This window comes from Accipiter gentilis, chromosome 17 (genome assembly GCF_929443795.1).
Source record: "Accipiter gentilis chromosome 17, bAccGen1.1, whole genome shotgun sequence".
NCBI classification, from domain to species: domain Eukaryota; kingdom Metazoa; phylum Chordata; class Aves; order Accipitriformes; family Accipitridae; genus Astur; species Astur gentilis.
Window position 1 is genome coordinate 17147861 of NC_064896.1, and position 25931 is coordinate 17173791.

The window sequence follows — 25931 nt, forward strand, 5'->3', positions numbered from 1 at the left end:
GATAGGGAACTATAATTGTTTTTAAAAACTGGGAACAGTTCCCACTGAGAACACACAGCTTGTCAGAGGGTGAATCTGCAAAAATCACTCTCGTTAAAATCTTCAGCCACCTCAATATGCCCCAGCAGTGGCACCCACAAAGGGAGCACTGTTGTAAACTTGCCACTAGCAGTTTATACCCCCTGGCCCTGATCCAGGATCCACTACAGAAAGCCAAAGGCTCTTTCAATGGATTTTAAATTGGTCCCCACACTCCTCTGAGTTACAAAGGTGGTAATGAAGTACTGGGAGATGTTAATAGAAAAAAAAAAAATAGAGAGGATCTAAATAGGTGGTGCATAACCACTGATTCCCTATGTTCTTACCGAGACAGAGATCGAACAGTTTCTAATTTGTCTACAGCTGTAATTGTAAACAAAAAGGGGCAAAGGCCTAAGTGGTGTGGCTCCCATCTGTGGGCCAAATTCTTTCCACCCCTACCATGGGGGCAGCCCTCATTCATCCCCCTTATTAGAAACTATTAGGCTAGTCTCTGGCCTAGGCAAACCCGACTCACACCTGGGCATCATCAAGGAGAGGGTTAGTTGGCATTGACAAAACCCGTGCCATAAACGTGGCAGTGGTGAAGCCCTAGGAACACTGGCAGTGCTGTATTCGAGTCTGTGCCTGGTGTTGCTTAGTTTACTAGTGCAGACATAGCTGCTCTATTCTACTTTAACTGGATTCGGGGCACACTAATTGGCTCCTTGCAAGAGAGTGGTAAATGCCATGACTGTGCTTCAGTAAGAAAGCGGGAGTGCTGGGATAAATGCAGGCTATAACCTGCACTACTAGCCTGTGATCATTTCAGGGTAGGGGAGATCAAGTGGACAGAAATAGGTCCACTATTTTTATACAGATTAATACAGACTGCCAGCTTCCTCCAAATAACAAAATGTTAAAAGGACCCTGGGCAAGTGACAGAGACTTTGGGTTTTGTCATCACCTCTAGGAGAACAATTGCGTCTTCCTCCTCTTATTCCTCAGAGTCAGAAAGCATCCAGACATTTTGCTTTCTCAGCAGTTTGAGGAAACAATGGCAGGAACAAGAACAAATATCCTGCAACATATCCCAGGTATTTAAAATTTGAGGTTGATAGATGGTAAAAAAAATATATATATATATATATATATATATATATATATATAAGGGCACTTCACAAAAGAGAGATTCTTCTGTTTCCCATCCGTGACCCACAGACCAGCCACAGCCATTTGCTTAGCTGGAGAAAACAGCCAGAAATGCCTTTTGTAGAAAACAAGCAGAAATGTTTATTAAGCAGAGATGATTAGCCTACAGGTTTGACTGCTACATGGATTTAGATGTGTTACCTACTTTTCTATGATATCCATGGAGGATTTTTGCAATGTATTCTGTCTCAAAAGTCAAAACCTAAGAAAGACTTTAAAGAAAATGCCAACAGTTATGGCAAAGAAACACCTCTTTCCCTTATCTTCCAAAGGCATCAGATTGCTTTCCAGACACAACTGTGGACGTTTTCTTTCCCTTACAAGCCCCTATGTGTTTCCCCTTTTGGCTCATTCTTCTGGAGCACACTTAGGGAGACTTCAGTTTCAAATCCAGGAATACTGAAATCTTTGGTGAAGAGCATCAAATCTTAAAGTGTGCTCTGCTATCCAGGTCAAAGCACCTGGGCAATCAGAAGCAGCACAGAAATTTTGCCCCTCCAAATATGCTGAACAAGGTGCAAGATCCACATGAATATACAGGCTTCTCCTGAGGAAAAAAGTGAAGGCTTGGTGTAGCCACAATTAAAGAAATTTATTCTTTCACTGTCTATTTATTTGAAGCTATGGCTCAGGCCTAGTAGTTTAATTGACTTTCATAAATCAAAAAAATAAATATATAAAGTCAATCCTGATCACAAGGTGCATAAAAATGACCTTGTATCCGTCTTCCTTGTGAAAAGTTGGAGAAATGCTATCTACCTAGGACAGATGGTTTTCACCTAGGCAAAAATGACAGAATGTGCATCTTGGTTGACATTCCATTAACTACAGTTTAGAAATTCTTCCTTACCCTTACGTATTTTTTAATGCAAGTAAAGTTTACCTTGCTAATTGGTTCACTAAGTAACACATCATTGTTATTAAAAGGAGAAATGAAAACTTGCTGACCTAACATCCATGGCTATGATTATTCTTGTCAATTATTTTACATTTGGAAAGCCAAACAAATGTTGTATATAAAAACTAAATACTGTATTTGGCATAACTTCAAATTAGCTGTCTCACCGTGCTTATAGCATGCAAATTAAACGCCCTGAATAAGCATTAATCATCATAATAGGCTAATTATTGTCAGTTAGCTATCGAATGACTTCTCTGCTACACCTTGCAGAGAATTTGGGAAAAATGTTAATAAGAAGATTCTGGCTACCTAAAAGCAAGAAACCAACATTGGGATTTTTACCAGTAAACAATTTTTAAGACAAATATATACCTTATTTTGACCAGTTTGAACATTATTCTGGTTTTCCCACATATGTAGGCTTACCGTCTTTCAGTAAACCATATTTAGTCCAAAACCAGCTTTGTATGAAGACGTCTTTGCGTCTGTGTCACTTAAAAAGACTTGCTGAGTTTTAAAACATTAATTAACATGTTAATAATTAGCTAATCTTTGTCTCCTCTGGCCACGCACATGGCTACCACAGTACTTACAGATAGCAAGGGACTTAAATGTTTTACACAGAACTAAATGTTTTAGAAGGGATAAAGTATACATGAATGCAGACTGCTACTTAGAGCCAGTATGGTAGGACCTCAGAGTATGTATTTAATAAAGGAGTGATACATTCTTGAATATAAATGGATATCCAATGCTTAAACAGAACTGAAGCACTTCTACGAATACACAAATGCCAACACATTCAAAATTCAGTCTTAAGCATTTAAAAATATCTTTAAACAAGCTTGCAGCCAGGTTTCAGGTAGAGTGGCTGTTATTTGTCTGCAGCATTTGTGAGAAGAGGTTCCTCCTAGTAGATTCATTTATATCCCCCTACATAACACATTTGTCCCATTTACTCGAAAGTTTTTCCCAAGGTGCTTGCTGCTGCAGTATTCTTACACTGTCATTAACATGTTCACCTTCAGACTGCCTCCAGGACTGGGAAGAGGCATTGGTCTTACTTTACAAATGGGAAACCAATGCAGAGTATGATTTCTACAGTGTCCCAGAGGAAATCCACCTCAAGTAGACATCAGAACCTCCTCTCCCTCACCACCACTCCACCTTCCAGGGTGTTAAAAATGGCTCAAAGTCAGACAGAAAAGCTGCATGAAACCAGTAACAGCTCCAGATCACACAAGCCTTCCTTTACTGCCTTGACCACAGATCATCTCAGGGGAATGCTTTCATACTTATTTTTTTTCCCCAAGAATTCGCTTGTATACCTTAGTTTTTCTGCTTCATAACATTCTGCCTATAACACTGAGCTAAAGAAGCATGAAAGACAATGACAAAGACAAGATGCCTCCACAGATAATATGAAGAGTCTGTCAGAGAACAGTTAGTGAAGTATTGATTGGGAAACACTTAGTTACTCAGTTGTAAGAGGTAAAAATCACTTCCCAGCCCTCTACTGCCACATCCAGGGATCCCACTGGCCTTTCTGAGCACATTTCCCTAGGAGCTCCAGTTCAGCGCTCTTGTCACTGTGACCTCAAATTTTTTTAAGATATCGACTGCATTTAAGGTATCGACTGTTTCACAGAATGCAATTGCCATTTCTGTTGACTCTCATCTCCTTTGTACAACCTTATACTTGGGTGTGTCAAAATACATTTTATTCCAAGAAGGTAGAGTCTATGTAATATGAAGTGATAAACACCTGAGGATGCCCTCCCTCATAATTTGCCACCAATCTTTGTCCAAAACTGTTCTTGGCCAAGTTGTTGTGGCGTGGTGTCCAGTCACTGAAGATGATGATACCAAACACTGCCAGAATCAGTCCTAGCAGAATGTTATTAGAAACGACCCACACAGTAAGGGCTTTTCACCGAAAACCACTTTTTAGCATCTGCCAGTGAGGCCATTTTCAGTTTGTTTGTTAGATACTGCAGCGACAGTGTGAATTGCTACTGTTCCTCTTAAATCCAACATGGCATCAAGAGTTTTTTTGAAGCCTAAACACTCTGTGTCTACACAGTACATTCATTAGACCTGTAATCACATGAGAAAACTGAAAGCTTCTTTGATGAGGTCTTTTCATTATAAAACTATGTTGACAGCCATTAACTAGGCTTCCATTCTGTAATTCTTTGTCTATTGAATTCACTATCAGCTTTTCCATTAGTTTACCTGCAATCAATAGCAAGCTGACTAATCTATACAAATCAAAACCATTCTGCTTGCAGTTCTAAACACTAGCACAGTATTATCATTTGTGTTTTAAAATGTGCACAAAATCACATGCTTTAATAAAAATAAACAGGTTGACCAGAAATCAGCTCAGCAAAGTCCTTTAGAACTCTTGCAGTGAGGTTACCTAAGCCTGCTTGAACTAAAAAAAAAAAAAAAAAAAAAAAAAAGTTCATTTTTCAAAAGACCTTCTCTAACTATGCTGCTAATGGGTTTTATAGTTGTTCATTGCATTGATATGGTATTTGGACACAATACTGTGTTGGTTTCCAAATGCAGTGTAATTATTTATTTAATAATATCTGGGGTTTTTTTCTGCAGTATTAAGAATTTGTATCTACACAATTCTTTGGGTTTGGGGATTTTTTTCCCTAAATATGCTACAAAACCCATTGTCCTTGATCCTGTCAGCATGATCCCTCATGCCTTAGCTTCCCTTTTCAATTTTTATACTTCATTACTTCTAGTTTGTAAGAACTTTATAGAGATATCAATTGATATGTAAGTGTATATATAGCATAATAGTCATTTATTACAAGTGTGGCTTCTATTTCTTTCTGATACAGAACAGAACTTCTAGCTTTTTCAGTCTCTGGTACTCTTAAAATAACTCTCCATTTTCACTCCCATTTTTCTGTCTGCATTTTTCCATTTGCATTGCATTTCAATGTAGCTTCATCGTTCTCCCCAGACTAAGACATTCCAGTTTAGAGTATCCTGACAAGGAATTAAGATTTAACTCTAAGATGCATCTGTTTTGTCCCTTTACAGGAAGGCAACATTTCAACTTGTAGCTCTGCTATGCACCACCTGAGATGTTGAGCACCTGACTAGCATATACTTTGGCATTAACTATGAGATTTAGGACACCTCTGAGGCATCCCTTTTCTTCTGTGACCTCAGTTTAATTCCCAGCTTCAGCCAGGATGAGGTGTGGAGAACAGCAACATTCAAACACCAGTTCCCATTGAACTGTGGCTGCTGAATTACCTAATTACTTAGACTGATAAGACCAAGGAGGTATTCCTCCATAAAAATTTAACTCTTTCTTGCCTTGCAATTTGCTACTAATAGTAAAAGATTGCCTACTGCTAATGGACTAAAGAGGAAAGGGATGCAACTGAAAAGAGAAAGAAAATTTGTGTTTAGAAAGAAAATGAAAAGAAATTCACTCATCTAAGGGCCTTACAGTATAAACTTCTAGATGAGGATCCTATTTTTGCTTGTTAATATAACTGCATTCATATGTAAATTATTCTCTTTTGAACAGATTAATGTCAAAAGACACTCAAGCAAAACACAGCTGAGGGCTAACCTTTCTACTTCACTTACATACGCACACACAATTTTTGATAATAAAGTATTTTTAGTTCATTTTAGATCAAAAGTCAGTCATTGCTGAATGTCTGTGCTAAAATACATATTGCAAAAGCCCTGTAGGAAATGAGTAGGTTTACAGTGTCATTGCTGCTAAAATGAACATGAAATTGAATGTAGTCTGAAGTTTCACAGATTTTCTGCAGTGAAAAGAAATAGGACCAAGAGGATTGTGGAATATTTTTTCATAAAGAAGTTGTCCCTTTGTCCTATGTAGCCGTGTGTACTCATAAAATTCACTGGAAACAGCAGAAACTAGTACTTGAAAAGATCAAGTACTTTTACTTTAAAGTCAGGGCTTTCCTATTGCAAATCGTGTTGAACTACAGAGAACCCAGTAGATGGATAAAAACAGCTGAATGGATCCTAAGTCCATCCTGCTTACACAACTCTGCATGATCATATTTATCTTCTCACAAGAAAGAAGAGTCAAATAAGCTCAAGTCATTATATAAAGCCATCTATTCGGGCAATTTTTTCACAAACTACCATAAAAAAATCCATTTTAAATGCACAGAAGTGATTTGTGAAGTGTTAAGGCCTATTTTGCAACAGCTGTTTAAAAAAATTACAATAAGGGCATAATCTTCTTGCTGTTCCGGCAGAACTTGACATCAGTAGGAGGAATTATATGGTTGGAAAAGTATGAAAAACAATATCAACAAAGCATCAATATAATAAAATCTCCAGAAAAATTTTTCATCATCTTGATCATCAGAAATCTCAATAGCTGTTTTCCCATTTATTAAACTGGTCAGCAAGAACCATGTAAGACCTGACGGGGTTTCTGAAATACCAGTGCAACCACAAAGTTATAGGCAGTACCTAAAATAGAACTGTAACAACTAGCCATTTAGTAAGAACTTTCTTTTTTAAAAAAAATCCCACAGTCTATCACACAATGCACACTAGAAGAATTGCTAAATACTTGGGCAAAGTACTTTGATTAGATGGACATATCCACTGATCAACAATTTGTGAAGTATTATTTGTGTTCAAGTAGTAAAATAGACTCCAGCTGTGCTTAGTACCTCCTGGGTGATATAAAATAGTAAGTATTCATTATGACCTTTAGTCAGCTGCTTAATGGTAATACTAATGGACCTGCAATAAAATTTAGCTGACATACTACTTAAGAATATTCTTAGGCGATTTTGTGGCATTAAGTTGGCAAATATAACTACATTTAGACTCTGGATTAAATAACAAATTTTCAATTATAAATAAATCTTACGGTTAAAGGAATTTTGGTAGGTTTTAATGTGACAAAAATACCTGGTCACAAAGAACACTTTCTGGCTAAGTGCTAACACTTAAACGCGAGCAAGCAAGGCTAGCATTTTCAAACACTGAAGCTTAACATGAATATTACTGTTTATATAAATGGCAGCCCATGAAAAAGCTTGGTTTACAGTCACAGTCTGATACAACAAACAATGTGAACACACTAACCATCACAACAGCAGCAAAGTGGTTAGGCTGCTGTGTTCAATCTTACCAAATAACCTTCCAGAAGAACCAAACCTTTTGTAATGGAGAGATTTCTGCACTGCGATTGCCCACAGCTGAGGTGCAATTCAGCACAGCCTTTGTTGTCCATAGACCTTGCCTGATCCATTCAGCTCTCCCATCTTTGCACTGGGATTCTACCAGACAACTGACTAGGGGTCTTCCCAAAATACCTCATGCATACTTCACAGACCAATAAAAGAACTCCCTAAAACTTTGCTTAAACTGCAAGGAAGTATTATAGGCCTGGCCTTCTTCAATTGCTACCATTCTTTGTCAATATGACCTTTAAAAATCTTAGATTTTCTCATTATTTGCTCCCATCTCTTGCTCTCTCTTTCAAATATGTTCTTCATATGCCTTGGTAATTTATGTTACATATTGTTGGGTTTGGATCACCTCCAACTTTGTCTCCCTGCTTAACCATACTGCTAAAAAAAAAAATCTCACAAAAACAATCTTCTAAAGATGTTTAGTTCTCTGTCCCAGCTCCTGGGTAGTGTATGAAAGAGCTTTCCTTCTGTTATGTCAAAGTTCAGAGTCTTCCCATTCTGAGATGGATACTTCCGTAAAGTGACAGAAGTGTACTGATCTGGTATGGATGCACTACTCACCTGAAGACTGAAGTTAAAGAGAATTTTTTACAGTTTGAGGATAGTTTTCTGCAGAGAAGCTGAATAAATTATTGAAATTGTAGTCTTTACATAACCATAGATATGAAAGCAATAATAATTTACTTTTAGAAGGCTGAGTGGAAAAATACATTTTCTTCCAACTTCCTAATTTACCCTAGGATTTTTTGTGTATTAATATGGTATAAAACCCTATTCATTCTTCCCAGATTTTCACACAGGCCTTTCTTCCAATGTTTTATCTGCATAATACTATTTTAGGGACACAAGTCTCTTTCAGAATAACATTGTGTGTCTGTTATCCTTCTAGCACCACCCTCCATTCTCCCTTTTGATATCCCATAGCCTACATCAGCCTTATATTAAATCTAAGCAAACATAAGACCCCAGCAAATGTTGCTTTGCTTCATTTTTAAACTATATGATATGAATTTATCTTTTTCTCCTACAAAATAGAATTTAAGAAGCATTTGGAAAGACCCAAAGAATCTAATTTGTATACTACTTACAATTTTATACTCCTGCATTTGCCCTCCTGAGCGTTCAGCAGTACACCTGCCTTCTGTGGTTTCCCTTCTACATCCATTTGTACCAATAAAGTGTAATTTTTAAAGGGCTTGTATTCACAAAACTCCTGATAAAGCCACTGACACAGGTTTTATCCTTTAAATTTCTAATCCTACTGTTTGTTCATGTACAAGGCAAAGGTAATTGAGGGCATGAATCCATTTTATTTGCACATATTCAAATACTAAAGCAGACCTTATCAGAGGGGATTTAAAGAAAAGGGGAGTCGCAGAAATGTTGATTTTGGGTCTGCAGAGAACAATGCTGAAAGACAATCTTTTTGCTACAGCATTGTCTATGAAGCCAGGACAAGCAAATATGTACAATGAATGAAAAGAATAAAATATTTTACAGGAAGGTTTTTGAAGTGCTGAAAACAGGCCTAACTGTTCCCATGCAACTTTTACCGCTGATTTCAATAGCAGTAAAGCTAGACTAACAGCAAGTCCTTTTTAAAATTCTGTCTTGTGTATCCCAGCTTTAACCACAAAAACACAACAGAAACTATGGGTTGTTGAGGCAATATCACAACTCCTGGGATATGTAGTTGAATATTACTTACCCTTGGAGACTGAGGAAGATGGTAGAAGTAGGCAACTTGCAAAAGCAAGGTCACAGGGGTACTGATAGAACTCAGGTGAGCCAAGAGACAGATTAAACACAAATGCAATACCAATCTCCTCCTTACTTCCCCACATGCTATCTTTCCAAACAAAAGTGGCGGAAGCAGTCCGGTAACAGTCACCCATTTACCAATAGAAAATTGGGCTCTTACTGCAAATATGTTTGCTCTTTGTGAGCACAAGGCATGCTACATGTACTACTGTATGCAGCAACAGTTGAGAAATAATAATCGTATCCCATTCACTACTATAACGTAATCTATTTTGTACCACGTGACAGAGACGGTGCTAACCAACATTGTTTCCATAGTTATCATAGGGAGCGATGACCATAGTTCCAAAATCCCAGACTACAAAATAAAGGTTGCACCCACTCTGCAATTCTCAGAAACAACTGTGGCTAACACAGAAATACCCAAGCCAGCTGTAGAAGTAAGCTCATCCCAGCAACATGAAATTCAACTGATTTTGGTGGGAAACAACTGCAGTATACGCATATCCAAACAACAAAGAACGTATACGGAGTGTATGTATTTCTCTTAACAATGCACACATCAATCTTATCCAAGATTCGTACAACGGGAGTTGTGGTAGGAAAAGATACTTGCAGACCTCATTGATGCTAGAAAAGCTTCATCTCCAGGTAGTGTCCCACAGGCTGTATCTCATAGGCACCACAATAGATTACAGGTGCTGCTGTTCAATAATCTGATACAGATTATTGCTATTCTTTATTTCTTCACCAAATAACGTATTTCAGAATGCACGTTGTTTTTACCGGTGACTGGTTAGCCAGCATACTGCAAAATGGCTACAGAGCAAGCCTTACTGTAACCTTGCTCCTCCGTGCAACCTTCTCAGCACAAGCCAGATGGGTTCTTGCCTTCCTAAGCAGTATGCAAAGTGGGGAAGCAAACCATAAGCATCTATGTCTCTGATAAGCACCTGTAATAATACAGATGCATTCCAGTGAAAACAAGGCTACATGCAGGGTCTCTGTTCAACACAACAGTGCCTACTGTCTCTGCTAAGAGTAAATTACTCAGATCACACACTTCCCACCACAGTTTCTTTTGAGAAACACCCACGTACAGTATTGCTTTGAATTGTTTTCTCCTTTTCCAGATCAGCTGCTAGAAACTCTCACATTTTCCATGCTTTCAAAGTTTTCTTTTTCTGCAAAGAGAAGGCATTACCACCTATTCTTTAAACTAATTAACTATCCCTTTTAGCCATAATTTCTCTTCATATAAAACATTTGTAAAAGGTCTGTTTTTCCCCATGCCCTCTTTTCTCTCTTCTGGCTCTTCATTATGACCATGCCTAATTGTGATGAGCTGTCCACCATTTACTCTACAGGATTGTATAGAGCTTTGTAATGGGCCTGCCACTGATGTATTTACAATTGGAAGCAGTTAACTCTTTAGTCCTGCTTCCTTGTTCGAAACAATGAACTGCATGAGGAACTAGTGCTTAGCCCCAATTAAAGATTTTTAAAAGTCTCCATTTTAAGCCTGAGTACTCCAAATTGAGCATCTGTCAAAGGCCCCATCACAGCTCCAAATGGAGGGAGGGAAATCCTACTGAAGAGAAGAATAGGACTATCCCATCCGTTAGGGTGAAAGGTCTTCTCAGTCAGCATCTTAAACATGTAATCAGTATGGGATCTGTTAGGTCTGCCTTGTCCATATGAACCTGCTGATCTCTATCAGTGTTGTTATCAAACAATGAGTTTGCTGATATTCATAATTTCAATATTTTTTTCCTGAAGAGAATCTAACTCAACTGCTAAAATGGAGGGGAGGAATTTTTTTTTTTTTGTAAGTTTATGAATATGAAAAAAGCTCTTCTTTCTGCACTAGGAATTCCAGCATTTTTGCGTCATGAAAGTTTCTCAGAGCTGCTCTTGACATAAACCTAGCAAAATACATTAAAATATCAGAAGAAATCTCTCTCTCTCTTCTATTTCTCTTTCCAGTTAAAAGACCACACTCAAGCCATTTGCAGTTTCTGCAGTTCCAAGATTATTTTCCCCAGCATGTAGCAATTCTAAACTCTAGCTCCTTCACATTCCCATTTCAGGGTAAATTCCCTCAAAATTACATGAGGATGGTTCTAAAGGCTCTTGTATTCCACTATTTAAATGTTTTTACTATTTTCATACAAACTACATGCATCTTTAGAGTTAACATCTATGGACAGATGAATTAATGTTATGCCTCTTGATCAGCTTTGCACTGGACAGTGATTGTAACATGATGAATGATTCTTTTTCCTATAGAAAACAGAATATAGCAGTTGACAAATGTGCATGGACAGCTACCTTTCTGAGCAAAAATGTTCATATTTTGGTATCTTGATATTGACAATCTGTCTAAAATGGATCCACTTAAAACTTCAGTGCAGTGCTGATAAACCACTTCTTTGTATGTCTTCTTGTCTTACACTTTTTCTTTCTACTAAGGATCTCTGTACATGTTGAAAGAACATAGCTTCAGAATACACTTACAAAATGGGCAACTAATATCTATATTAAACAAAGGCAGAAAGAAGAAGAAGACACAGTTTTCATCTATAAAGAAAAGAAACAGTAATGAGATCTGATGTATAGAATAACTGCTGAAAATCTGGAACTTTATTTCCTATCTGAGTCCTAACAGCTAAGCTGATGTAGCAGGGCCATGCACCTTTGACACAAATCACATTTCTTCAAAAAAAAAAGTTAAACCTAAGTATGCAATGTTTGTCCTGTATCACTTTTTGAGACTGAGATATTAAAGTAATATTTGTAACAGTACTTATTTTAAAAAGTGGACAGCATATATTTTCATGCAAAAAACACCTTACTTTCAGCTAGGTCACTGGATTCTGGGCTTTAAGCTCTGCAGAACTGCTAAATCATGGGCATTCAAAAGTTACATGCCATAAAAGCACTTTTTAAAATAAATAAATAAATAAAAATCAATGCAGTGTGATCAAACTGGGGAGACTACTGTTTGTGTGCTGCATGTCCAAAGACCAGAGTTGCAAGTAGGTAAGAACAACAGCCAGAAAAACAGAACAGCACATGAAGCGAGCATCAAACTATACTTACTCCCACTACCCCAAAGGATCCAGGAGAGAGTAGCAGCACAGTGTACCTGAAGCTTAAGTGCTTTTTCAAAACTACAAATGGAATTGTTTTAAAAGAAGGTACTATATGGGGCTCTCTTCTCCCCATATTCTGTTCACGTTTTCTCCCTCACCTATTTGTTTATTCTGTTGTAACTTCTGTCAGAAATATTGGGAACTAAGGTGACAGAAATATTCCTGCACGTCAGCTTAGCCTGCTTTCCTGGGAATTAAAACAAAACCAAAAAGCAACAATGAAGAAAAAGCTCTTCTGTCAGTACTACATTTTGTTACTCTAGCTGCTTTCACAAATGGCTGAGGGACTGGAGTGGGCAGAGTGACTTCCTAATGGAACGACTCAGCTATGTTTATTGCGCTCAGACCTCTGTTTATTCATGTGGGGAAAGTCCACTCAAAATGAAAGCTTGTCTACAGCCACAGACTGCAGCAGTTTCTCTTTAGCAATGCCCTTCCTCTGCAGTGGATAAAACATGCAGTAAACGCAATACCAAATGCAAGCAGAAGATTTGTTGAAGTTTCAAGGCTATTCTTGAAGCTTTATCTCAGACCAGTTCTCTGAGCAGATATCTTTCTTTCTTCTCTAATTTCTTTCTGCAACTCTGAACACCAGTCCACCGCTTGCTCACTGAGCATCATTAGCCCTCGATTATCACAAGTTGTATTTTCACCTGTCCATTTGCACTTCCCTGGAACTTTTCCCATGTTCAATTAACATGTTCAAGCCCATCTCCCCACTAGCAGTGAGAAGAGTCCCTCGGCTATAAAATTTGTTCTTGGATGCTAAAGTTTTAATTAGCATTTAACATATGAGTAATCATGGTATGTGGTTTGCACCAAATCTACTGAAAAAGAAGCCCTCGCTTAGAACCTAGTTTTCTTTAAAGGTATATAAACACATGGTAAAAGCTATAGGCTTCCTCCTTGTCAGAAACTGACCCCCAGAGAAGTTACAGTCCCTTCTTAAAAAAAAAAAGGGGGAAGAAAATTCAACGTGTGTCTTCACAGAAGGTTTCTAATATACAGTAGGTGTACAGCACAGTGGTACCTCCTACCCTGACTGCGTAGATGTCTAAGGCCAGCACACCTTTTCCAGCAGACAGCAAATGCCTCCTCTCCTTCCTACCTGGTCACCCCAGTTTCTGCCCAAAGGAAATGAGCTTTTCATCCAGCACACAGGCAGGATGTGCCCCTTGTGCTCAATTACAGACAAGCTTCCTAAGATTTCTCAGCTGCAATGACAAGAGTAGCACATCAGCTGTTTTCCATTTTCCAAGGGACAGAGAGCTGTATACTTTCTATATTCTTCTTTTGACAGGTAGGAGAGTAGAGTTTCCTGATTTGAATCCTTCAAGCTTTCTGCTTTTTCCTTTTCCTTAGTAATTTCTGTGTCTTCCTTATTCTACCTAGGAGAAAGGGATCCTAGAAATCGTTCTAGCCTAAATTGTGTCCTGGGAGAAACCACACAACACAGCCATGCTATTTATGCACTTACAAAGCAAGCAAAAACCAAACCCGTAATTTGCAGCCAGAGAAGAGGATTCTTCTAGCCTGCAAAAAAGCAACATATTTCCAGTTTTCAGGTTTTGGAGACAGTCTGCTGCACTAAACAAAAGGGGGGATTTTGTTTTGAAAATAGCCCTTGTTCTTCATTCATGTAAAAGTATCCACTGCTTGAGCTACGTGAGCATTTTGAGGTATAGGACACAGCGCAATACTCCCTGGCAAAGCAGTACTTACAGAGAAGAGGAGCAGAATGCACATCGATAGGAAATCTTCTGCATCAAATCCACTTCACAATAAAGTTTATTATTAATACCTTTGTAACCCCCCCAGTTTCCAATATGCTCCAATCACGGTTGCGACAGGCGAAGAAAATTGAACTTTTCTACACAATTCTCACTAATATGGCCTGCTACTTGGTCTTATTGTTATTAGAATAATTTGCTCCCAAGTTCTGAAATGAACTCTGTGCCCAAGTAATTAAAGCTCTTAAAGTTTCTAGTCCTTTGTTTAAAGAATTCGTCCTTGTGCTCTCTATGCCCCATCAGCTACCTAATTAGCAGAGCCTTTGCGTGATTAAAAATTCTCACAGAGATTCTGCTGGATATTTGCCTCTCTTAATGAGTGTTTGTGGACAGCTGGGAGCGGGAGCTGGTTCCCTCCTCCCAGGACCTCCAATGAATTCTGCAGACCTCTGTCAGGGCCCAGGAGTGAAAGCTGTCATTTTAGTAATGTGGATGAAAATTGGTCAAAAGCACTGTGGTCCTTGAGGAATGAAAGGCCTTGAAATATAAATGAAGATGAATATTCATATTTGGTTCAATAAGTGCCAACTATTAATATACATGTCTGTCAGTAAGAAAAGTCAGAACTTATTCAGTTGTGCCTGGCATAATTTGGCTCCTAATTCACAATTATCCTCCTATTCTTTGCATTACATTTCAGTTAATTTTTTCAGTTAAAAACTTGCTGGAAAATGAAAGCATTGCTATTGCCACAAAAATAAGTACTCTTCTCTATCCTTCAGCTAATTTACTGCCTATTAAGGATCACCTGTGGCTTTTACACACAGGATTCTAACTATCTTGCTCCGATTTTCCATATCTTGTTCTCTTTCTCAATGTCAGCTTTTAAAATAGCCCATTGTAAGCCTCTGGAAGTATACCAACTTCCTTTATGGAAATTCTCATTAAATTCCCTACCCCTCTCCACCATGACCCTTCACCACTTACTTTATTTCAAACCCAACTCTAATTTCATATCTGTTGTGATTTTTAAGGATCTTTCAATTTTTAAGGACTGCAGCATTAGGTTGAAATATTACATGGGGGGTTTTGTGGGGGTTTGGGGTTTCTTTGTTTTTCTGTCTGTTTTCCGAGTACAGTACATGTTTGGTTTGGGGAAGGATGTAGGAAGACCCTGAAGAGATACTACCCCGCTTATTACTAGCGACAGACTACTAATTTCTGAAATGGAAGACTGGGATTACAGAAGACTCCTAAAGATATTCGAACTAGACAATCCTGCTTCACATGAGAGTCATCTCTTCCTCAGTGACATTTGAGAAATTAGAGCTAAGTGATTTTACTAATCAATATATTCCCCTTTTAGAGCTAAGTGATTTTACTAATCAATATATTCCCATTTATCACTTTGTCCAAAACACCATGTGCACTGGGACCAATACGCTTAGTTCTTAGGAGAAAATATTGCGAAGTGGGATTAATACTTGCTTTATAAAGTTAAGATGATCAGAGAAAACTGAAACTTTGTGTATATGAGGAGTTATGTAGATCATATATGCCAATGAACTGAAATATATTTTGGATTTCTGGACTAGAATCCGGGGCGGGGGGAGCCATGAGGAAAGTGTTTGTTTCCTTTAACCACAATATTACAGATCAGCATATTGAAAAAGGAAACTAGAGATGTGACTACCATGAAACCTGCTGCATCACCGAAAGGTTACACAGAGGCCACAGAGTGATTTAATTCAGCTTTACTCAGGAAATCTAACAGGACCACATCCTGCAGAGACATGCTTTGCTAAGTGACAGAGGAACATTTATTGTTTCAAATCTTACTTGGTCGTGTTCCTGCTGACACATAATATGAGCGTGTCTGAGTAAGGCATAGGTAGGAATCAGAGACGCTGTAACCTAATGGAACAGTATCTTGAGAGAAGGATGTGAAGCACCAGAGTCATCATGGAATGAAACCAGCACACAAGAGAAAAGAGACCCTGGATGTTTTGACACAAGTGACCAGATTCTTCTCTCATTTATACTGGTCCCGGTCCATTAGCTTCCAGGTGGTACATCTGTGAAGCCTGTAAGTTAAACAGCTTTCTGTTCAAAGATTTAGGGTAAACAACTTTTCTTCCAAACCATTTCTGTCTACATTTCATATGGTGCTTTTTTTTGTGTGTGAGTAGGATATTATTTTTCACTCTGCCTGTTAGATGTAGATTTGTTTCAGCAGAGCATGGTGATCAGCTGCTTTCACTGGCAGTTTGAAAAATGGAAGAAATAAGTTAGGACAGGTGTGGGTACACATTAGTGAGGCAATTAGGTTTGGAAATATTAATTTATCACTTGTAATAAGGTCATGGATTATAGATCTATATCCATGATACACCTATTAACTCAAAGGTTCCAGTTCAAAGGATCCAAAACAAACTGGGGGTGGGGGGTAATATCTTTTTTTTTTTTTTTTTTTGAAAGAGTGTTTTGGTTTGCATGTTTTCAGACCACCTGCCAAAAGATAACTTTTCTTGGGTTGGAATTGAAAAGCCATGACTCTACCTCTGTTGCACATTATCCTAAACAGAAACCATAGGACAGACACTAGTCCAAAATTCAACAAGAGTGGACTGAAATATTGTAAGCATTTTAGGCTATGATTAAAAATTGCCACAATTCCATATAAGTCTATATTTACGTGTCCTTACTTGTTCATACTTGCACAGTGGTCATAAGTCACAAACCCATATGCAACAACATGCCATTTTACAGAACTCTTTTGAGTTTATTGGGCTTCTAGGGATTTAATATCCATCCAGTCTATCTTAGGAGAAGGTGCCATTTGCGTCACTACTGTTATTAGCCAAATTTTTTCCCCTAATGTAATAAACATTAAAAAAAAAAGAAAAAACGTGAGTCAGTTTAGAAACTAACAGAATAAAAACATTTGCAAGGGTTTTCCCCCCGCCTCATTTTCTGGGATTTCATGTAGCACATTACCAGAAAGTACCTTGAACATAATAATTGTCATACCAGACCAGATCAAAGGTCAACTAATTCTGTCTCATTTGTGGAAATTAGCAGCATACAGGTGCTTTAGAAGACTGTTCAATACAGTCATGTGCAACTACCAAATAATCCACCCCTTTATTTTCACAACTTACTGTGCACCCATGCCTGAAAAAGGGGAGCAGCCCATATTAGTGGGGAAAAAAATAATCCATCTGTGATAATATGAAAGTCAGTAGAGTAGGAAAAGAAGAAATTAATCAGCTAAGTACAAAGTAAGAAAGGAAAGTACTATTTTAATTTAATGTTTGGCAAAGGCTCAGCTGAAAAGGTAGAGCTGGCACCACACTCCAGGGTACTAAACCGTGGCTTTAAAAAAACTGAGCAAAAGTAAACTCCCAAGTCAGGAACAGCCCTCAGAGGACTGACTCCCCCTGTTCTTCAAGATGTAGACACTGACTGCAAAAGCACCCCAGCTCCGTATTCAGCCCTAAACACCACACCACCCCCCGGCCCCGAGCTTAGAGGGATATATGCTGCAAAAGCAGGGAAGGAAAGTTCAAGAGGGCTGCAAGAATCAGCAAAGTGCCAAGGTTTATGGAGGCGTTCAGTTTCACTGCAGTTCTACATGCATTTGGATGTGGAGGACACTACAAGATTTTAATAAAGATGCTGGTATTTAAATTATTTGTGAACTAATTATCATTTATTCTGCATATTTAGAAGCTGGCTTGTTCAGTTACCTTGCTTTTAAAAATAAGCTTTTTTGTTACAGAGGCATGGTGAAAAAAGACAAGCAAAAGGAAAAAAATGTTTGATTTTTTTCTTAAAGATATTTTCAAAACTGTTCTGAACACAGCAGTATTAGGTTCAGAAATTGTGTCATCAAGCACACGTGCTACAATAGATGAAAGTCCTGTCTCAAATCGGTATGGATATCTTGGGGGAATCATTATAGGAAATCTGCACAGAAGTCATCTCTTAAGGAGGGATTTGAATTGAGACAGGGAGATCGTTTGACATACAAAGCATTGGGGGAACATGGGAGACTGTGAGGATGAGAGCAAGGGAAGGATAAACAGTAGGTAGGCTTCTTTCACATAATAAAACCATCACACGTAGGAAAGAAGCTATCTGTGACTAGATACTGTCACAAAAATGCACTGAAATTGGCCATAACTGCAAAGTCAATAAAATGCTCTTAATCTTTCAATAAACAATTTATTTTTAAAAGTTATTCTGGAGCTATTGAAGCTCCTGGGGTGGGGAAGTAAATGCATTTTAAATGTGCTGTACAGTATGCAGTATCACAGGTTTAAGTTTCATTTTATCAGATGTATGGTTTAGTCATTTGAACTCTGCATTAGAAGCCAAAATTCCTCCACTCTAACACTGACTCCTTTTCTGGCTTTCAACAAATCATTTAAGGTCAGACTTGAATAGCTCTCCTCATGAAGGAGGGCAGGTGCTATGCAGTACAAGACAGGAAAGCAAAATTTGCCCTTCAAATCAGTTTGCTTCTGTGAAACTAGTGTAAAATATTCACCTATTTTCTTGCAAGGTGGTCGCCAAAATGAGTTATTGTAGTTAACATTTGGAAAGAATGAAGAATATTAAATAGAGCTGGACAAATGTTTTGGCCAAAAAAAGAGGACTTTGCGAGTTTTAAGATAAAAATTCTTTTGGAAATCAGCACAATAAAAATAGTTTTGCAAATATGTTACTTCTCTACATTTTCCTATTGTTTTCTCCTTTTTATCCTATAGAAAGAACACATTGACAGAGGAACAAAGAGGGTACAAATAATGGCAAAACAGTAAATATTTCTATGTGAAAAAGCCCCTTAAACCATCATGGCATTTAAATGCAATTTTTCATTACACATTTGCTTTCAAACGTATTGCAGAGCATACTAGGCTCAAAATAGTTGCTCAGACTGGAAATCATTCAGAGAAGACAGCAATGCACATTCTCATTTGCTAGCTTGATCCCATCTCTGTCACTTTAATGTCTCAGTAACTGCTAGGAGTGTTTGGGGAGGTCATTCTAGCAATTGACTCTTTCATCAATTATTACTTACCCATTTCAAAGTTGCTAGGACACTTGCATATATTTTCATTACCCAACCGGCTTAAAACAAACCTCACTGCCCAACTTTGAGGTAGCACGTAGGAATCTATGTTCAAGATTCAACATCAGTCTCTTGCTTTGGAGGCGACTTCAGCCTAATTTAATACAGACTACATACTTCATTAAGAGATTTTACTTCCTCCTCATTGAATTCTGTACTAACCCCTTCTGACAGGCTTAGCACAGGACTTTGTAAGGTATATGTAACCAATGCCAGTATAAAATACATTTATCCAAGCAAGATGCTTTAAGACAAAAAGTGAAGATACGTTATCAGGTTTACCACTGTAAACCACTTCCATGAGAGAAGTGAAGATTTGTATTCATTTGCAACAGCCGCTCATACTGCTACAACATATTCTGCAACTACTTGAAAGCTGTGAAGTTGTCTAAGTCCTGAGGAGGTGCCAAAAAATGCTAAGCTGTTAGGAAGTCTCTTCCCCAGGTGACAAAAGGACCACCATTGAACAGAAAAAAAAAAGAAGAAAAACAGATTTGCAGTTTATGAGGTCAAAATGGCACTTGCAGGGTAGCTATCAAGAAGCAAAACCAAGACAACAGCTACTGCTCTGAAAGGAAGTCAGTTAAGAGCAGCAGCCAAAGGATATTTACTTCTATGCATACATAACAAGTGTCTGAAAAAACCCCACAACTAATGGCACCAGTAAAACACATCAGAGAGCTCATCCTTCACTGCACATTTAAATAGACTTCTTGGTAGCTTCAAAGAGAGACAAGGGTAAACCTGTGCTCTATATCCTGAAATTAGGAATTGATTCCATTTACATAGTGATTAAAAACAAAGGCCAAATCATAAATGTGCTCAGAAAGCACCCATCCAGCAGCATAGCTCAGTTGCTTTTGGAAATACGGCCACAGTTTGTTGCCTTGTCTGTGTAAACTGTAGGAACACCGTAGTAATGCTGCAAGTACCAGGAGGGTCCCTAGCTGACTTCATAACTTGGCAGAAACAAGCTCAGGTACCAAGGGAATATTCTAAAAGGTAACATTGGAAACATTAGGGAAGATTAACACTCTAACACTCATTGACATTACCTGGGGGCTCTTCAAGTACTTCTTTCTGTCTTGAATCACAGCTTCTGCCTTTAACCATGCAGAAAAGAAACAAGTGGTGACCTAATTACTATGAATTCTTCCAGAATGGCTCTGCTAGTGTACCAAACCTTGGAAAGAAGGTATTACGTTTCTCATCCTACCCCTTTACTTGCTCCACTTGGTGATCTCTGAAGTGCTCATTTCTGAAAATTACTATAGTTTATTGTGGTGGGTAATAGGCATTATACTAGCATTTAATAGATGCCCTTTGAAGTTGCCATCTGATTTATAGTCTAGAAAAGTTCTGTGGAAGTTTCCTTCCTCATGCCCCTATGGAAACTGAGCTACCTTTGCAGCCTATGTTGGTCTAGAATCCTCTGTGTATACACATCCATATATATACACCAAAAAGTATTTCCCACCACAAGCCTTATTTTCTCAGCAGATGGCCAGAAACCTTACATAAGGAGTAGGACTCGAACTTCATGCTTGACCTATGCTATTTCTATATTGCTATTTCTCAGTTTTGTATTTCCCTAGTAACTGTTTGTTATGCAAATAGGAGATTAGAATACACCATACAGAAGAAACAGAAAAATGGTATCTCGGGCAACATCTCATTGCTTCATTTTTCATTTAACTTTCCTCTGAACAGCCTGAATACTGTATTGGTTTTGTCTGGCAAGGTTTTGGTAGCAGGGGGGGGGGGGGGGGGGGTACAGGGGTGGCTTCTGTAAGAAGCTGCTGGAAGCTTCCCCTGTGTTCGAGAGAGAGCGAGCCCATATTAGCCGGCTCTAAGACGGACCCGCCGCTGGCCAAGGCCGAGCCAATCAGTGATAGTGGTAACGCTTCTGTGTTAACATTTTTAAGAAGGAAAAAAAAGTTGGGATGGGGAGAAAAACAGCCGCTGGAGAGAGGAGTGAGAACATGTAAGAGAAACAAGCCTGCGGACACCAAGGTCAGTGCAGAAGGAGGAGGAGGAGATGCCCCAGGCGCCGGAGCGAAGATTCCCCTGCAGCCCGTGGTGAAGACCCTGGTGAGGCAGGCTGTCCCCCTGCAGCCCAGGGAGGTGCACGGTGGAGCAGATCTCCACCTGTAGCCCGTGGAGGACCCCACGCCGGAGCAGGTGGGTTCCCGAAGGAGGCTGTGACCCCGTGGGAACCCCGCGCTGGAGCAGGCTCCTGGCAGGACCTGCGGATCTGTGGAGAGAGGAGCCCACGGAGCAGGCTTTCTGGCAGGACTTGTGACCCCGTGGGGGACCCGCGCTGGAGCAGTGTGCTCCTGAAGGACTGCACACCGTGGAATGGACCCATGCTGGAGCAGTTCGTGAAGAACTGCAGCCCGTGGGAATGGCCCACGTTGGAGGAGTTCGTGGAGGACTGTCTCCCGTGGGTGGGACCCCACGCTGGAGCAGGGGAAGAGTGTGATCAGCCCTCGTCCTGAAGAGGTGAAGCGGCAGAAAATAACGTGTGATGACCATAAACCCCATCCCTGTCCCCCTGTGCCGCTGGGGGGGCTTGGTGGTGAAATCCGGGAGGGTAGTTGTGCCCGGGAAGAAGGGAGGGGTGGTGGGAAGGTGTTCTGAGATTTCATTTTACTTCTCATTACCTTGCTCTGGTTGATTTGTAATAAATTGAGTTAATTTTGCAAATTGCGTCTGTTTTGCCCGTGACGGTAATAGTGAATGATCTCTCCTGTCCTTATCTCGACCCGCGAGCCTTTTGTTATATTTTCTCTCCCCTGTCCAGCTGAGGATGGGGGAGTGATTGAACGGCTTTGGTGGGCACCTGGTGTTCAGCCAGGGTTAACCCATCACAAATACTTTGCCTTATTTCTTTGGATGCAGTAGTAGAGAAACAGTTCACTAACATCTAGGCCAACATTTACCTATAGAACTAATGCAAACGGTGTTTGATCCTTGGAAGAAGGTCGCACCCAAATCCTCCCCCATTCCTGCAGGTCTGGAATGGAGTAAAACCTCTGCAAAGCAAACTGGTTTCTTCCACTCTTCTCCAAGCAATGCCAAGATGAGATGACCCTTGGTCAGATAATGACTGCACCTTTAAAACTCGACAGTAACTTCACTCTTAGCGGCAGGTTAATGCACTACTGTGTGTTCCTACGTGTAGGAATGGGTTCTGTTACAGACACTGATTCTGGGTTTCCCCAAAAATTCTAATCAGAAGTTCACCTCAAATCCAAGATTTGTAGCTTGACCAAACATTTTAATGAGGGTAGAGGGATGAAGTAAAGAGGAACAGTTAAGGAAAGCATATAAAGTGTTCAAATTTGTGTCTCTTACATGCCAAAAGCTTCTATCTTTTCAACTTCCATAAACAGGCAAGCAGCTCCCCAAAACTACTTTTCCAGAGATAGATACTAAAATGATACATGTGTAAATATATCAAACTTATTACTGTGCATCTTTCTCTAATTTTTTTTTACAATAAAATCAGCTTAAATATCCTGTCCTCCTTAAAAACATGCTGTGAAACAAGAAATATAAAGGTTGAGTAAGAAGGAAACTGGCTCCTGGTTTGGTTTCTTTTTTTTTTTTTCTTTTTTTTTTTTTAAGAACAAGGTCACATCTCAGCAACTGAAAAGTAGCAGAGCTCCTTTCATCAAGTTTTTAACTAGAAAAATAGTATGCCCATTTCTTTGTAATACACCTCTGGGCTTTTTTATTATGACTTCATTTCCCCTTGTAATATTGGAACGTCTCTATAATTGTAAAAGTGTAATAGAATCTAATAGAATTTCATTTGGAACTCTGAATGGTCTATGCCATCTCTGCTCATTTTGAGTAAAATAATGATTTTTAATGTCCACACATGGCTTCCCATGACCTTATTCAATCTTTGGGTTGATCAGGAAATATATTGATTCAATTACATACTGATGACAAATGAACTAAAAGAAAGAGGAAAAAAAGGTCAGCATATATTTGAAAATGTAAATCTTAGCAATGTCTTTTGGGCTTGCCCAAAAAAAAAAAAAGTCATTTCAAAATGCCATTTGTGGCTAATAGTGTGGAGTTCCAGTTCCTATCTGTGAGCAGCAAAGAAATCATTAAAGTGTAAGAAGCGTACTCTCCCCTCCTTTTATCGTTACAAAATCCTCTTTCCTTTAGAGGTTTGCATAGAATGACCTCTTTGGCTAAAAGACCCTTTTCCCCCTCACTTTATGGAAAGGAGTCTTGAGTTCATAAATACACCACCCATTACGCTAATTTTTCTTTCTTCCTTCTCCCCCCTTTTCAAGTTTGTTTTCTTCATAAAACAATTACCAGTGCAAACATTTAATCATCGCCACTTCCCTACCCCCACTGCTTTTGTTACTATCACACCTTTATCCCCTCATCTTCAATCTCAGCCATATAAAATGCCAAATGGGATGGTGTGCATCAGTGGAGTTGTTTCCAGTTTAATAAGCTGTAAGTATCCATTTGTAGTGTTGCAGTACTTGATGGCACATCACAGAAAAAACCTTTTTAATCTAGGCTGAAACTTCACCTCTGATCTGTGAAGCTGGGCTCTGAACCTTAGAAACAAAACATTTAATTGCTAAGAAGCAGTAAGACATGAATAGAAATAAAGAGCAGTCCATAGCTGAAGCAGTCACTGTGTCATTAGCTTATCTGGTAACATGGATTTCACGAGGTACTGACACACACATCCCTGGCTTTGGATTAGCTGTATGGCTGCTTTCATTACCTTGTTTGTTTTTTTAATTTTAAGAATGAACTATGGGTCTATGAAAAAGCATCCAGCTGACAGCTACTGAGTCTGACTTCCCAATATTCACCAAAGCAGGCGCACCTGACAGGCCTGTTTTTCCCACCATGAAAAGCCATTCTGCCCCAAACAGGTCTGAACAGGAGGATGCGATCAAGCCCATGAGCCAACTCTGTGCTTCCCCTCCACATCTGACAATAACTTCACAGGGCTTCAAGATTTTTGCTACGAAAAAAAGGTATTCACTGGGAATGGCAATACGACCACCACCTATCTTTGTGCATTTCACTGAGGAGCTTTTTGGGGGAAACCTGCAGTAGCTTTCATGCTATCCTGAGACCAGCACAAGGCTATGCCCCTCACATCTTATGTGAGCCCCCTATGATCAGCCTCAAGCCTTTAAAGAAGGGAATGGCAGAATCAGGAATTGACCCGTCATCTCATCCATAGAGGCATTAGCCACACTATCTCTTTCTGCAGACAGATCTTGGTTTTTTAAATATTCAAGTCTATCATCAGGATACACGTGAATGCTTTCAGACACAAAAGCACATAGCTGATCATCTAAAAAAAAACAGTGTATGGGCACTCCACTAAAATGGCAACATCAGAAACAAGATTTTGTCGAAAGCAGTGTATTTTGTTAATGCAAATTTTGTAGAAAACTGTGTGAACTGGAAAAGATCAATCAGGTATTGATTTTGCAAAGGAAAACACGTACATGGGGAAAAGTAGCTGCTTTCTAGAGATTAGTGTTGCAAAATAAATTCAAATGCGTCATAACAAGATTTCTCAGCAATTTTTTTCAGACTTAGTCCAAGACAAAAACAGATACAGTTTTCAGGATCTAATCAGCTTGAGAACCGATTAGCACCACATAACATAACATAAATTTAACTTTAGAAGTTTAAAACACAAATATTAATTTTTTTTCACAACAGCTTTTATTTGCGTACTCAAAGGGAGAAAGGTTAAAACAAAAAATTAGTTGTTTTCTAATCTTTGCTCATTTAGGGCAAAAATACCATGGGAAACATTTAGATGGGTAGCCTGCTTTGCTGTTACTATTCAGTGGAAAATACGGTTCATTCACAATAATCTCTTGAAAACACAGGCATGCAATAACACCTTCAATCTGCAGCATTTTTTGACTGAATGAAACATTGTTGGAGGATTAGTTTGTCTGCAGTGGAGTGCTGCTTTACGTTACTAGCCTTTGGAGTGCTGACTTTGGAGTACTAAAGTCCCTACAGGCTTTTAGGGCAAAATTGTCAGTCTCCTGGGAAATGAACATAAATTATGTATCTTATTTTCTGCAAGGAACAAGGGTGGCATAGTACAAAGAAAAAATTACCATTTGCTTCAGTGTCGTGTAGTGATACATTGGATAGTTCTATGAAAGGACTGAAAAATATAGTTAAGCATCTAATCCCAGACCTCCAAGTTGAGTAAAATTCAGGATGAGTCCATCATTCTGGGCTTGGTATGGCAGTAAAATATGGTATGGCATGAGACATCACTGAATATGGTGAAATTCCTTCAGCACTCTGTGAAATTAGGAGAAGCAAACACAGCGTACTTAGGTATGCTTTTCTTCTTTTTGTCCACTTACTCTTTTGTTTCCCAAAACAATTTAAATATTACTACTAATCTAACCATAATATTCCACAAAACCTTTAAACATTCAAATCATGACAAAGAAAAGCCAGATTTAAACATTTTGTACATAACTTTATAGTATTCAACATGAGACAGCAAATACCCAGTTACATTAGAAGTCTGGCAGAATAATGCAGATTCCTAGTAGACTAACCAGACTTCTCAACAAGTCAGCCACCGTAAAGAACTGTGCCCTGTCCTACTTCTCAGCAAACATTTAATGGCAGAGTGTGGTAGTGAGGTCTCATATTACCACAGCCTCATTAATTTCACAAAATATACTGCAGAACACTTGCTAGCATACTCTGAAGTATTATTGTAAATTATTTAAGCTA

The 25931-nt window shown here is 38.9% G+C and overlaps 1 long non-coding RNA gene across 1 annotated transcript in view; it reads right to left on the minus strand.

Annotated features, from left to right (window-relative positions):
* Positions 1 to 13407, minus strand: part of LOC126047169 (uncharacterized) — a 163197-nt gene extending 149790 nt beyond the window's left edge. Inside the window, exon 1 of the long non-coding RNA XR_007508518.1 lies at positions 13319 to 13407. This is a non-coding gene — a long non-coding RNA (uncharacterized LOC126047169). The remainder of the gene's footprint in view (positions 1 to 13318) is intronic.
* Between the last annotated feature and the right edge of the window lie 12524 nt (positions 13408 to 25931).